General features: G+C 39.6%; 1 protein-coding gene across 1 annotated transcript in view; it reads left to right on the forward strand.

Moving 5' to 3' along the window:
* The window catches only part of Atg2 (Autophagy-related 2), a 53,419-nt gene that overhangs the window by 5,431 nt on the left and 32,702 nt on the right, over positions 1-15,286 (forward strand).

The following is a 15,286-nucleotide window of genomic DNA, read 5'->3' on the forward strand; positions in this document are numbered from 1 at the left end:
CATACTGGCATGTGACGTCACACGCCAGTACCGCCATACTTGCTGCGTAGAGAAAAGCGTTTGAGAAAGAAACAGGTATATATAGATTTTTCAAAAAATCTCTATAAATCCAATTTTCAACCGATTTAAATTTTCTCTTCGCTAAGCACTATCTGTATATCTATATTTTCATAATAATATTAAGATATGGCAAAATCAGGAGTTGTCAAATACCGTATTACTGTTACATTCATTGCCTATATTTCGTATAATCATGTGTAAACAATTTTTGCCTGGACATTGCAAAAATGGCCAACTTAAAGGAACGAAATGTAACGCGCATGCATGGCACGCAACGGTGACGGTTGGTTAAGAGGCGTGCTAGTGGGCATAGTCTCATACTTTTCAATACAAAGAATATATGTTTGCCTGATACGTTCCTAGAGACAGCCATAATTATTTTATACAATGTTTTTCAGCAATGTGCCACTTCGTCCTAGCGGGAGCGCCATGCAGTGTAAGCCAATGAGGCCTGCTGATTACCAGCTGATAGAAGCTCAATTGCTTAAGAATTTCGAAAAGGGCAACGCCAAACGTAGAGCTGGCATGTATGGATGGTCTGGCCCCAGTTTAGGTAAGAAAAGTGATCTACGTTAGTAGTTAGTTGACGATCGGATAGTCAAGTGGTTAGAGAGCTTAACTATGAAGCTTGAGGTCTGGGTTTGATACCTTGTGGGGGCAGATATGTTTGTATGAATAAAACGAATGTTTCTTCTCGGGTCTTAATATGTATTTAATCCTTAATAACGTAGAGGCGATTTAGCGACCACTTGCATTGAGTTGGAGACTGAACCTTATTCATTTCAATATACGTCACAATTTCCATTGTATTTAATTATTGAAAGTACGACTAGCTTTAAAAATATTCTTTGTTAGGTATGTATTCGATAGCTGCTTTTGATTCTGTGGTAATATGCTCCAATAAATGAGATCTTATTAAGGGTTAAGTCAATTGTCCCATTATATTTATTTATTTAGTTTGTTATTAGTTCAAATAGCTAGAGATTTTACGCAGTAAATTTTTTTTCTTAAAACGTTTAATTACTATATTTTGTCTATATTTGGCAAAGGCACATTTGAAAGAAACATAGCGACAGAATGGTAATGATCCAACGTTGTCACGCCAACAGACACTGCATTCATATTTCTGGGGCCCCAGTGATTAAGGGGTTAATTCTGCAGAAGTTGAACAGCTGATTTCCTTTACACACAGACTTAACCCCTTTTTCACTAGGGTCCCAGATTTTAGCTGTAAACTAATGTAAATTTTATTATCTCGCAGAGGAGAGTGACCCTGAAGGTGACTGTTTCCACCCGATGACATTTCCTGGACAAATGGCGGAGAGTTTCTCATCCTCAGTCAGTTCAATGAGTGCCAGCATGACTTCCAGTGTAAACATTCCGAGTGTGCAGCCCCGCCTTAAAAGGAATAAAAAAGGTAAATTATTCAGTGCGGCACTTTGAGGCTAACTCGATTTGACGCTCAGTAAGTCTTTTTCTAACTATATATAAAAGGACAGTAATAGCGACATGTTCTCGGCAACTCGACGACTTATAGCGCCTTTAACACAGGGCCATTATATATGTATGCCAGGCAATCTCATTAAAGTATCCTAACAGACCATTTTAACTACATAACACAGTAACTCCTTGTTCCACCACTCTTATGTTCCTGATATCATAGTAAAAGAGATCAAGTAGGTCCACTCCGACCCTTTAGGAGACTTAACTGCCTACTACGGCGCGGACGCTTAGGGTTGCCGACGTCTATTTTAGATTAATTACCTACCGACAATTAGTTTTAGTACGAAAGTTAACTTAAAATTGTCTAATGTCTGTGTCTAGAGAAAGCAGACAGATTCCATGCCGTTATATTATTATTATTATTATACTAAATTTAAAAATATTATTTATAAATTTGCCGTAATGGCGATGGCGACTGTATACATAGTAATGTTTACCTACACAAAATACTATATCTATATTATTTATAGATAGGTAGGTATCTATTATTTTTTTATGTGTCCTTGCACGAAACTATTACACTACACTTATATACCACTAATTTACAACTTTACCTAATACAAAAAATACGTAGTACGAGTACGTGAACGTAAAAGGTGATCATCTCGCGAAGTGAGCGCAAGACGAACGAACTAAAATCGAAACGTACAGCGCCGACGGCAGCGCAGCCTTGACTAAAGAAAACTTAATCCTCCTTAAATAATCAGTGTGTGCGTGCGGCGCGCACACATTTAAGCCGCGCGATGTACTTTTGTTCGTAGTGAGCCTACTTGTTCTCTTTTACTATGCTGATATCATAGTGCCAGATACTTATGATGCCGTCTCTGTTTATCTTTGGTTTAACCCGAGACGACATCACAGGACCATAACAGGAACTTAACACAGTAGTGAATCACGGTCTAAGGGAAAAGCGCAGTGAAGTACAAGCAAAGAAAATTGTGCGTATGGCCTTTCAGTTAGTCAAAATTGAGTTCTCTTCATGAGTATTCTATTAAATAATTTTATCGATTTATCTTTGAACTAAAATAATTTCTTTGCTCACCCGCGACCTTATGATAGCTAAGTTTAAAAACACACACAAATCACACAAACCCATCTATCACCACCACCACACTACACTGACGCGTTTCGTAATCAACCAGAGCTCATCTTCAGAGCAACACAATTGTATACCATACCACCAGATTATCATCGGCGATTTATCTTTGTTGTGCCAGTGGTACGGATGGTCTGGTATAAACAGTGGGATGCCACTGGCTGGGTAGCATATAACTGATTATCGCAGAGATCTTGAAGGAAAACCCATGTCCAGGTGCCTATCGGCTCATATGATGAGGATCTTTATTGTTCCAGTGCCCCGTATCGACGGCGATCCAACTGCTGAAATTTCTCATATGAGCTTCAGGATAGTCTCATTATCTTGTGTTCTTCTACATAAGGTTAGTACCTTTTGCCACATATGTAGCTGAGCATGTATGTACCTTCTCACAAATATGTATTTTCTATGGGCAATAAATGTTTTTTATTAATATTATTTTTTATTATTACTCCAGTGTTCAAGTAAATTCGAAAACTAAGCCTTCATTGAGTGTGGCAGTGACAGAATTAATTCGAACATCTGTTTGCTGGATTTATCTCTATAAACACTGGAAAACTACAATAAATTCAAGTCATGAATTTGCATTATATGTTTTAGGATATTCTAGTCCCCACGCCACTGAGTTCCGACATAATATCACCGCTCAGTGCAATGAAAATGCAAGAAGCGTCAAACAAGTTCTTTGAGGGCTTAGGCGCTGCTCCAGCTACTAACCAGGCCATAGAAAATGCTGCGGGCAGAAATCATTTAAGGTTTGTTGATTATATGACATTATTATTCTTCTAGTTAAAAAAAGCGATAAGGTCTCTGTTGTACTTACAGGGATTTCACGGCAGTAGTACCAACTAATATAATCTATATATGTTAGTCTGTAAGGTATTTATTGTATGGGCCAAGTTGCTCGAAATAAATGAATTCATTATTATTATCTATATTTATTTTAATTCTTAGATTAGGTTTTTATAATAGTTATAAAAATTAAAATACAAAAAAGTACAAACAAAATAAAAATATTATAAAAACCTAACCTAGTTTGCCACCGGTAACGGGGCAGGGCTCAAGCTACCGGTGGCCAGGGCCGCAGAGTGAGGAACCTTCAGACAATGCGTGCCGTGTCCAGAAGTACCGCCTTCTGTATCTGGACCTTGAGCCAACCATCTAGCGAGAGTCTCTTGAGATGTTGGTCGAGACTCTTCGCTATTAGACCGTTTGCCGAAATAACTACCTATCGGGACAATGATCGTCGAGTCAACATCCCACATAGCGGTCACCTCGTGAGCCAAATCAAGGTACTTGTTGAGTTCGTCCTTCTCGGCCTTCACGAAGTTTTCGTCATGTGGGATGGTGATGTCGACGAGCACTGCCTGGCGTTTTGATCGATCTGTCAGCACAATATTAGGCTACAAAAGTCCTGTCCGTGATGACAGATCGATCCTAATAGAGCGTTATTATTATAATCACAATTAGGGTGCCTTTTCATCAGATATGTGCTATGTCCTGTTGCTTGCTATGCATGAGTTTGATATCCACCAGATTAAAACGTCATTTAAACTGCAAATTCACCATCATCTTCAGCCAAACGTTCACTGCTGAAAAAACCATTGCATTTGTTTTCAGACTGATGGCGTCTGAAATGACATTAGACGGTATTGAGAAAGTGACCACTCTGGGCAGTCAAACCGTCTGCGAAGCCGCTATACACCGGTTGCTAGTCCAAGAGTGCTTATACCGCCAGTCTGAGGATTCCGATGAGTCAGAATGCTTCGATTTGCTGCGGTTTGAATCCAAAGGTTAGTTTTCTAATATATTTTTTTATTCTGCAGATAATTTTTTGGGCCATGTATACATTCGCTGGTTTTTTTTCTTCTAAATAATTCTATAAAAAAAAACTGATACAGTATTATATTTCTCTTGTCGTTGTTTTTTCTTTGCTCGCTGTATAATTTTTTTTTTAATAAAACATGTGTTATCTTAGATTTTTAGGATTAGAGTAAGTTAGTTTTAGTTCTTTTTTATTTATTTCTATTAATTATTGTATTTATTATTTGTTTGTTTATAAATAAATTTATTAGTTATCTTTTAAATAATATTGCTTGTACGTTACAGAAGAAGAAGATAGTAGGGGACGACCCGACATTAGAGTGAATTTTAAGCAATCCTCAAAATATATGCGGATATCGGGAGAAAAGAGACTGGTATACCCTACCACCGATGTTGTGTAAGTAATTAATTATTATTAAACCCTTTTTTCTATATTTTCCACCACGGCGTTCCCGTAGTCCCCAAGGTAGGCAGCGTATCAGTTTGGTTTTCATATGGCCATGGGACTCAGTTTCGACTTTCCACCTGGTGGGCTGCCGGCTCGACAGCCTACTTCCGAGTGATATAATAATAAAAGAAGCTTATGTTGCCGATATGGTTGATGATCTAACTTGCTTTACGCAGCAGCACCTGATTGTTTGGTAGAGATCCCTCATAGGGATAATTTCGCCTTTGCACGTGAATCTCAACATTTGTCAATTGTGTTTATATCAATTTTCATATTTGCACTCGTACAACAATGATTTAACATGAAACCTCTGTATCACTACGTACGCATCGGCGACTTTCGTTTGTGGAACCATACAAGGGACATATTTTCAGAATTTGAATTTTCTTTCTAGATCTTAATTTTTTTTGACATATTTCAGAGTGAAATGTATGCCATGCCACGTGGATGTAGAATTGACATTGATAGAGAGAATGGCAGCTACATTCTTCAACGGGCCGAACAGCACAGCGCCTCCGCCAAGCAATACACGGAACCAGTTCAACTGCACGCTGCAGTGTCCGGACTTAAACGCTACATTAAGGTAATGAATGTTAATTGAGAAAAAAAACACACGGACAACAAATAGGTCCGCCAGAAAGTACAGACACAAAGGTTAACTGGAAGAGATCCCTTTAAGGGATAAGTTCGAATTTTAACATCTTATTATCCTGTTTTTACGTACAATAAAGAGTTTTACAATACAATACAATCAACGTTATAGTAATCCTAACGCGATTGCATAAGTCTATACAAACTAGCTTTACTACGTATATTAGTTAGGTTTTCGTCGATTAAGGTTATGTACAAATAAAGGAACAAAATGTAATTATTTTTTTCGAGATATAATTCATACAAGGTATAATTTATACTGTCTTCTTATACGATGCATAATGCATACAAAATTTCATCAAAATCGATTCAATAGTTAAAGCGTGAAAGCGATTTAATAAAATTACATCATCATAGTGAATACGTATACTTTGTATGGCGGGATGCCACAATAGAGAGATCTTACTGATAAATGTTTTCGTACTATTGTTGAACCGACAACCGCTGGAGTAAACGAGTTCTAGACTGGATACCGCGTCTCGGCAAACGTAGTGTGTCCGGCCAGGTGGTGGGACGATCTGCGAAAGGCTACTGGTAGAAGCTGCCTGTAGACGATGACAGGGCGCAGTGGCGCTCATTGGGGGAGGCCTATGTCCAGTTTCTCAGCAGTGAACTGCTACAGGATGATGATGTTAGATCTGATCATTCCTTTCAGATTCCCAATAGCAGACCTTCGGCCAAACATCAACCGCGAAATACGTCGCGTACGACCAGACTACCTAGTCTTCAAATTACAGAAAGCCAACATCAACTCCCAGCAATCGCCCAGCGCTCGACCTATGCCCACGACAGTTACTATCAAATGTACGAGCCTGGATTTATACTATTATGTAAGTACTAGCTTTTGCCCGCAGCTTCGCCCGCGTGGAATTCGGTAATCGCGCGCCCCTTTGGGACTGTGCATTTTTCGGGATAAAAAGTAGCCTATCTCACTCTCTGGCCTATAAGCTATCTCTATGCCTAAAATCGCGTCGATCCGTCGCTCCGTTTCCTCGTGAAAGACAGACAAACATACAAACACACACACACACTTTCGCATTTATATTATTAGTATAAGTAAGTATGGATTGGAAAGAGACCTCACAATTTTTAGGTCGTAACCCCCGCGCTTTATTTGTCATTCACACTACACGACATATTGTAAATCATAATTATATAGTTTACAGCTGATGATTTAAGATTTTTGAAATTTTATATTTATTTCAAAGGAGCACGGAAATTCATCAGGCACCCACATTGCTAGGTCTACAATAGATGAAGCGTTCGTTGGAGATATCCTCAGAGGCGATAACACAGCGCCCTTGCCCACGTAAGTTGTCTTTCATTAAAAAAAAAAATGTAGCAGCCCGTAGATTCCGTTTGCACGCAATCAGTTGAGTATTTCTAATTTACTGTTCAAAACGATTGTTATGTAAGTTATTAAAGGGCTTACTTTGGAAAGAGTGGTTTTATATATTTTGCAGAATATAATGAAACTGGCAAGGCGCCGATCGTTGAAGTATATTGTAAGATTCCAAAAAATAGAACCTGATGTGAAAGGCTTTAGTTCAGTTCTATATTTAACAAACTCTTTACAGAATAACGTTAACCTTCAAGCCAAACAAGGCCCCTAAGGGCCCGTTCGACTCTCTCCACGATGACTCCGCGTTCGAGCCTGCCACCGCAAACCCTATGACCACATCCATGTACATAATGAACAACCTGCATAGTTCGCAACCCAGCCCTTTCAGCGGGAAAAAAACTGCCCATCAGAGTATCACCAAACACGAGGGCAGTCCTCACGGTGAGTTTTTTTCTATGGCCAGGGAGGTAGGGAAAACGTGAACGGGCTACTTGATGGTAAGCAACCCCGTCACCCGCAAAACCAACCAATCCAAGACAGTCACTATCGTCAACACCGCTGGCGCCAGTTGATTTCACTTCAACTTATTAGATACTAGCTGTTGCCCGCGGCTTGGCCCTCGTTCCAGTCTTTTTATTTTATTTTGTATAGCGCAAATCTTGTCCTGACAATAAAGAACATAACAAAAAAAATCCAATTCAATGTCGTCGTTCACAAGTTATGAGCTACGAGATAGATAGATTAAAATGCGATTCTCTCATATTATTAATGGTAATACAAAACTTTGATGTCACTTGTTAACTAAGTCTATTGATTAACTATTAATATATTTTAACCCTTCTAAAAATAAAACTTGAAATTTAGTTTAAAAAAACCGTGTTAAAATGAAATGGATATTATCCAAAACCCTATACCATCCTCCCATTACGTCTTCCGAGACGCAATCTCTTTTGGCAATTGCTCTCTTTATATTTAACTGTTATACAGTCATGTTAATTGTTTGAGTTTTTGAAAAGCGATGATGTCGATAGTACTCATTTGATTAAACTATCAAGTGTTTAATGTTCAACAAGCGCTATGGTTTACAGGTCAAGATGAGGAGCTAATAGTTCCCGGAACTGAGGAAGAGATGTCTGACTTCAGCACAAGTGCCATAGAAAATTCTGCCATTCATCTTGATTTCAATCTGCCCATACTCAGTTTGCAGCTGGAGTAAGTATCATATCGTACAGACTTGTTTTCCCGTAATCTCATTCATTACGGCTTATATACATACGTCCTACTGCAGGACACAGGCCTTCTCTCAGAATGAGAGGCGTTGGACCATAGTTCTCATGCGTGGAAATCTCAGTGGGTATTGGGAACTTTTATCTATATAGTACTAGTGTTCACCCGCGGCTTCGCAAACGTAAATCTTGAGGTCCGTAAACCATTGAAATTCCGGGTTTTTAAAAATTCCCTTGGGAATTCCCGAAAATTGAATCGTTGTTTTCATTGACGTTACATTAAAAACAATCATGGTCAAATGTCATGTCTCTAAGCCCAGCGGTTGTTATTTAGAGATTTTATCCCTATCCCGTGGGAATATCGGGATAAAAAGTATTCTATGTTTTAATCCAGGTTATAAACTAACTTTTTGCCAGCCAAATTTCATCCAAATCATCATCATCATCATCATTTCATTTCATTTATCTAGAACAGTATATTTATCCGTTGCCTAGTACCCATTGAGGCTAGATCAATTGGCATTACTCCTCATTGGTATTGCTCCTTACAAGGAATAAATTCAACTCATTTCCATATTTTTACACATGTCTACATCTCTTCAGATCAAAACAACTGTACGAGATAATATACAACCGCATCAACTCTGACTTGTTGCTGTGGGAGCCTCAGATAGAGGACGCGTTAGAGATCAGCCCCCTCATGTACACGACTATATACCCGGCCTTCGGGATGTGCAAAGGAACTGGATATGGTAAGTGTGACTTGGGTCCGGCTACACGCTCAAATTCCAATTTGCACAAGCAAGCATGTACTTTAAGACGGCAAAACGGTATACCGCACAAATGGCTTTTGGACGCCATACATTTTTTGCGCCAATTTTTGCACAAGCCGTTTGCGCATGCGAGCCGCTACGTGTAGCCGGGCCTATTCAGTATCCTTAATTTTCGAAGCTAAAGATCAGTTTTCTTTTTCTTTTTCATATGAATCTTCAGGAAAACGAAAATCGACGTGTCCCGAGCGACATTAACGTTATGGTTGCACTGTAACCCCCTGTTTCACTAGCAATTGATTAAATTTATCCGTCAAATAAAATTAATCAATGGGTGGTGAAACAGCCCCTAAATCTTTGATTGTATATAATAATTAATTCTAGCTTGTATTCTGAACTAATAGCCAACTAGCTCCTGAGTCTGATGACAGTCCTAAATGTAGCAAATTTAAATGTTTAGGGCTTCTTTAATTTTGGTACAGCCATGCTTAGTACCCAAAGAACTTGGCGGCTATAAAACTTGGGGTTATGCCCACCTGTTACCACCAATTTGTTACCAGTGGTAACAGGTGGGAAAATGTTTCCCATCTTTTACCAGTGGTAACTAATGGGAATAAAAATTCCTAACTGTTACCACTAAACTACTTGGTGGTAACAACGGGGGAAAAAACCACAGTAGTTACCACCAATTGCTTTAGTGAACAAATTGGTGGTAACAGGTGGAAATAACCCAACACTTGCATTATCATTTGCCTTTAGATTCCGATTCCGGAAGCACGTCGTCAGAAGAAGAAAACCTGTATTATTCGACATATGACAATAAACTGAAGAAAGGGATAGGCGCTGCCAAACCGAGCGTGTTCGAAAAGAAGGAGACGCACAACTTCTGTCTCAGTTTCAACGTTGGCAAGGGCTTGTTGACTATCTACGCGCCTGTGAGGGTAAGTGAGATTATAACTAATCGTAACTTTTTATGAATATTTACCACATTATTTTTTATCGGATACATTTTGGTGTGTGCGGGGAATTACTCGTACATGATTTAATTCTTTCATATCCATTTTATAACTCCCACAATCATAATGTAGTGTAAGCAAAAATCAAATAAAAATTTTACGGTGTTAACCACTTTATATCACATAGCATCTCTCGATGCGATCTTCCTTAATACTGTCTTGATGGGTACTGAGGCTGACTGAAATAGCATGACAAACACGAACGTTTCCGAGAAGATACGATGGGAATGGATTATTCATGGGTCAATCAAACTTTTACGTGCTGTTGTTCAGTCTCGTAAATCAGAGGCCGTATTGCCTAACGTTACTGACGCTCGCGACAACAAATGACAAATTTCAATACAAATACATCAAGATTAGACAGAGAAAGACATACTGGCATGTGACGTCACACGCCAGTACCGCCATACTTGCTGCATAGAGTAAAGCGTTTGAGAAAGAGACAGGTATATAGATTTTTCAAAAAATCACTATAAATCCATTATCAACCGATTTAAATTTTCTCTTTGCTAAACACTATCTGTTTATCTATATTTTCATAATTATATTAAGATATGGCAAAGTCAGGAGTTGTCAAATACCGTATTTATATTAGTTGTGAATGTATTTTGCCATGAAGGAATTGCCACAACTCCTTACTTTTAGTGGCTTGGGGTACAAAGCCAGTTGTGGCAATTCCTTTTTATAAATAACTCAGGAGATGTTACCATGCCAAAAAGCTGTACTAAAACGTTGATTGACCCCACTACATCTGTAAGAATATATTGGTAAGGCGAGGGCCAGAGTTTGAAGAACTGACGATCGAGCGCAATGGTGAACTATAGGAGAGGCAGTCCAGCAGTGGACTAACAAAGACTGATCTCATACTGACTGAGACTGATGCTCATAAAAATTCTTCAACAGGACTCTAACAAACACGTGGTGCCCGGCCAGATGGGGGAGTTGGTGCTTGAAGCACACAAGCTTACCTTGTGTGAAGTGAGCGGCCTAGAAGGACGGCCTAAGACCGCGCAGTTGTGCCTACGTGCGGGAAAAGTTACGCTGTATCATGAAGGTAAGTCGAAAGTATATTAGCAAGCCAAAATGACGCTTCGCTTGGGCATGGCGTAATAGTAATAAAACAACTAAAGTGCGGTCGCGGAACACGAAGAATTTCGCGCAATGACCTCCACTACTTGTCTCTGTCACTCGCTCGTGAATATTTGACGTCGCATTCGTACAAATTCATCTGTGTGAGCGCGACGGCAAATATTTACGCGCGAGCAACAGAGACACATAGTCAAAGATCATTGTACGAAATTCTTCGAGCTCCGCGACCAGACTTTAGCTAAGTTACTTCACCGTGTATACAGAGACCACCTCCTCCCCTACGCTAATTCGTCGGCCCAGACCAACTGAAAATGGGCTGAGATTCGGCCTATTATTGTTAGAGCGCCGAGGCAAAAGTGAACCCACTATTATAATACATTACACTATCCCTTATGCCCTTTGTAGTGTTTTGCGCCCTGTGTCTAGGTTTCATTCACTTTCATCCTTCTAATATTACGTGCGCGCGTGCGTGTGTGTGTGTATGTGTGTTACTCCTCCACTCTAAAACGGCAGGATTGGTATAAAATGTCGCAATTTTAACTGCTAGGATTAGATACATGAACTTGCACGATCTGCACGTGTTTTTTATATTCAACATTAAGGTGCGTCGTCTTCCATACAAACTTTGGTACATCAATATTTCTTCCACAGACGTTATTTCGACGCGATTTTTTGAGGATAGTTAGTTATGGGCATATTGTTGTCGCAAATCACAAAATGGAGAGGATCTATAATACCTAAATTTCAGTATGATGCAGTAAATTTTGATCCATTTTACTGTGGTGTGAGTAGCTAATGTCAAATATAATCTGTTGTAAAAAGGTATTGACTATTTCGGGCGGTCACGTGACCACTAGTTTGGCTCAGTGGTACCAATTCTTAGAAGTATGTAGTAAGAGAAGGAGTTCGAAAACTCGATGACGCATAATGATTCTTTTTCTTTTTTTTTTTACTTTTTTATGTTTATTTACAAAGAATAAGTAATAGCATTTCGATAAAGTGCAATTAACCATGAAATTCAGTATTTTTAAGTCAGGTCAAACCAAAGAAAGTAATGTTTTTCTTGAGGTCATCAATCTACTCTTTTTATCAAATAGCTGGCAAACTAGCATGCGGGTCACCTAATGGTAAGTGATCACCGCCGCCCTTGGTCACCTACAGCATTATTAGGACTGCGGGTGCGTGGCCGGCCTAAAAGGGAGGAGGGGGGGGGGCTAAATTGGGCGGTATGGGGGCAGGATAAAAGGGGGGAGGGGAGTTGGGCAAAGGTACTATTTCACGCCGGTATTCAGATGGAGGTTGGTACTACTCCGGTCGAGCCGGCCCATTTGTACTGCAGTCAGCAAGTGGTTACAGTAAGGCTCTACCACATGAAAACTTGCTTGAACAACTAGATGCCTTCAAGAATGTTCTATGATGATGATGATGATGATGAATTCCTGTAGTCCCTCAGCAGGGACATAGGGCTCGCAGTAGGGACTTCCATGCGTCACGGTCCTGTGCTGTGGCTTCTAGGTCTCGCCAATGGTACCCAATTAGGGAGATCTCCTTCTCAACCGATCGTCTCCAGGTGATTCGGGGTCGGCCTGGCCTCCTACTACCAGCAGCTTGCCACTCCAGCGCTTGCTTGGCGAGATGAGCATCGGTTCTCCGCAACACGTGTCCGATCCAGCGCCACTTCCTCAATAGGATCTCCTTATCAATTGGCTTCTGGCTCGTCAACTCCCACAGTCTAGTGTTTGTAATGGTTCGTGGCCAATAAACTCCTAATATGCGACGCAAACACTTGTTCACAAAAACCTGGAGTTTACTGGTGATTGCTTTCTTGACGAGCCAGGTCTCACACCCGTACAGGAGAACCGATTTGACATTTGAGTTGAAAACTCTGATTTTTGTGCGCCGTGTTATTACGTGGGACGTCCAGACCGGTTTGAGTTGTGCATATGCGGCACGAGCCCTGTTTATGCGCGCTTCGACATCTGCATCGGTTCCACCATTTGGGTCAACAAAACAAGAATGTTCTATACTTATTATTAATTAATAAAAAGCTTGTAAAATAATGGCGTATCGCAACAAAAGCGTAGTGTAATTTGTTTGTTACAATTTCACTTAGCGGGTCAAAATTTGAATGGTTTGGCTGTATGTAAGTAAAAACCGGGTGTTAGGATAAAATACCTAGCCTAGCGTTATTTACTTTCATTGGCAGTCCTGAACTTAGATAAACTTTCATAGTTCTCGGGCAAAATATCACACGTGTTGTAAAATGTAACTAAATATTTTGCATACATTTTGCGTAGACGCTAGCGCCATGCCGCGGTCATATAAGTAATATATTTTTTTGGAATTCCTTGGTACCCTATCACAAAAAAACCGGCCAAATGCGAGTCATTTGGTGTATGGGAGCCCCCTTTAAATAATTATTTTATTCTGTTTTTAGTATTTGTAATACATAATCTGTGAAAATTTCAAGTGTCTGACTATTACGACTCAAGAGATAGAGCCCTGTAACAGTCGGAACCCTGCACTGCTTTCGTGAGGAAACCTGCACAAACCTGCGAAGCAATTCAATGGTGCGTTTTTTTTTTATACGACTGGATGGCAAACGAGCATGTGGGTCTCCTGATGGTAAGAGATCACCACCGCCCATAAACATTTGCAAACCAGGGGAATTGCAGATGCGTTGCCAACCTAGAGGCCTAAGATGGGATACCTCAAGTGCCAGTAATTTCACCGGCTGTCTTACTCTCCACGCCGAAACACAACAGTGCAAGCACTGCTGCTTCACGGCAGGATTAGCGAGCAAGGTGGTGGTAGCAATCCGGGCGGACCTTGCACAAGGTCCTACCACCTGCAAAAGCGTGTGAAGTGAAGTTCCCAATCCGCACTGGGCCCGCGTGGGAACTATGGCCCAAGCCCTCTTGTTCTGAGAGGAGGCTGGGATGTAACAGATGGACGGACAGACAGACAGCGGAGTCTCACCAATAGGGTTCCGTTGGCACGTTCCCTAAAAAAAATTGTACTAAAAAAGAAAAAAAGTCGCTAAAAAAGACACTAACAACGAAAGCATTAGGTTATATCGGTTGTAATATTCGTCTAGCAATCATAACAAAATAGGCTGAATGAAAGAGGTTTTAAAGAAACTTAGAATGAAGTACTGGCTGGTTAGATAATTAAAAATATAATGTCATGGAAATGTCATCCAGACTATCACCACTAGTCACATTTATTTGTATGTCAGTAATTTTTAAATTTATTGTCGTCTTCAGTTCAATAATTTTAATGTAGAAGAATGGCGCTGTCTCATATTTCGTTTCCTAGATTTTTTTTACCGTACAACGGTAAAACCTACAAGACAATGGCAAAATTGACCTCCAATGGACAGAGCCACAGTTTTCCAAAAAACAAACAAGTTTATTGTCTGGAGGAAGGAAATATCTAGGCGCTAAAAGGACTACAATATAATCCTTACAGCATAGGATATGCTGTGAAATCTGACACAGGTATAGTCGCAACACATTTTTTAATACTATAAAATTGAGTGTTTTTTACTAAAAGTGTACCTACGCTTTGTAAGATTTTTATAATACCGGTAAACCATGATCATAGCAATTAACATTATAGGTATAGGATTTTCGGATGAAGTGTGTATTTTTTTTATAACAAGCTTTTTACAAGCTTTTATTTAGTTTCACCTGTCCCGTTGTCTGTCTATCTGTCTGTCTGTCTGTAGTCAAATCTTGCAAGTATAATTTGACCAACTTCCAGTAGTCAGATTGACTTGAAATTTGGAATGATTATGTAATTTGCGTGACAATACAATAATCTGGTAGTGACATCCTGGTAGTCCGACCAGGATCGTCTCCGCAGGACGGAACTCTTCAACGGTTAATAGCATCGACTTGAAATTTGGTATGGAAATGTTTTTTTGTGGACAATGCAAGTACTGTCAACAAAAAGGACAGTTATAAAAAAAAAAAACTGTGATTAAAAATGAAATTTTTACCAAACCTTATTAAATTTAGTGGTTCAACATTTAGTGGTATCGATTTGAAACGTGGTACATAGACGTACCCAGTTTGGATGACAATGTAAGTAGGTTCAGTCAGCGAAACAAAATGTGCAGTCAGCAAACAAAATACAAAATCTTGTTACATTTGTATACTTATTAGTATTGATTCCAGCCAGTAGCTATAATACTATTGCAATGGAAAAAATCAATTGTGTAAACAAAGCATTTTTCACGATTACTCCGTAGTTACTT

The sequence above is a fragment of the Choristoneura fumiferana genome, chromosome 11, assembly GCF_025370935.1.
Source record: "Choristoneura fumiferana chromosome 11, NRCan_CFum_1, whole genome shotgun sequence".
Lineage (NCBI taxonomy): Eukaryota > Metazoa > Arthropoda > Insecta > Lepidoptera > Tortricidae > Choristoneura > Choristoneura fumiferana.